The sequence below is a fragment of the Schistocerca cancellata genome, chromosome 6 (genome assembly GCF_023864275.1).
Source record: "Schistocerca cancellata isolate TAMUIC-IGC-003103 chromosome 6, iqSchCanc2.1, whole genome shotgun sequence".
NCBI classification, from domain to species: domain Eukaryota; kingdom Metazoa; phylum Arthropoda; class Insecta; order Orthoptera; family Acrididae; genus Schistocerca; species Schistocerca cancellata.
This window is the reverse complement of record NC_064631.1, coordinates 327112643-327113710: the sequence shown is the minus strand read 5'-3', so window position 1 is coordinate 327113710 and position 1068 is coordinate 327112643.

Below are 1068 nucleotides of genomic sequence, written 5' to 3'. Positions count from 1 at the left end.
ATCCAGTCTGATTTAAAAGTTCTTTGTTGAGAACAAAGAGATGTTTTGCCTAATGTAATTGGTGGAACTGAAATATATGCCAGTCAAAAAATTGCCACATTAACTAACTAAATGAACAATGTGAGTCACACAACAGCACCTATTTTGACATCTTCAGACATTTTCTATGACAAAGCGCTTCTGGATGCCATTTAGGCCCACAATACCTCATCATAATTTCCTTCACCTTCATTATCAGAATTGTGCTTCACAGCAATAGCAACCACATCACCCACTGATGTCAACATAGCCCAAAAGATTCCCCGTCCCACGATCTGGTCTACACTATTGTCACTGATAGGCAACCTGATCTCATCCAACTGCTGATGTCAACTGGGCTGCTTTACAAACTACGATGTTCAGGGTTCTCGATGTTTAATTTCATCTTTATACCACCATTTACTTTCTTACATTTTTATTCTAGCCACATTTATGTCTCATATCTTCAAAGTTATTTTAAATCATTTTATTTTCAGTATAATGTTCAACACTATATGGTATCATCTATAAAGTTGTGTTGCAGCTGCGATGTGATGTGCCATTCTGTATGTAATGCTTTTGTAATCCAGCTGTATAGATAAAGCCTTAAAGCGCATTTTAAACTGGTTTTATGTTTTTAATTTTTATCTTACATGACATATTCCATTCTTTTGTCATGTGTGAAATTAGCAGATCTATAGCTTTTACATATATTAAATTTACATATAATTAATTTAGTATCTGTTTTTAAGTATAAAGATTATGTCAGATTTTAGAAAAGTATATATGGTAAAGTATTTCATTCTACATCTTCTAATATACACTATTTTTTATTTTCTTTATTTTTGTATGTTTATAACTTGAATCATTTATAACTGGCATTTTGTTAGTGCCAGTCATTGTAGACTTTTTTTAATATATAAGTAAGCACACTACCAGTCATTGTAAACTTTATTTAACCTATAAATATGCACTCCTTGCTATTGTTCTTGTATGTAATGATTATGTGCTGATGTTTCACTGCTGTAATTTTGGGTATCTTATTCATTT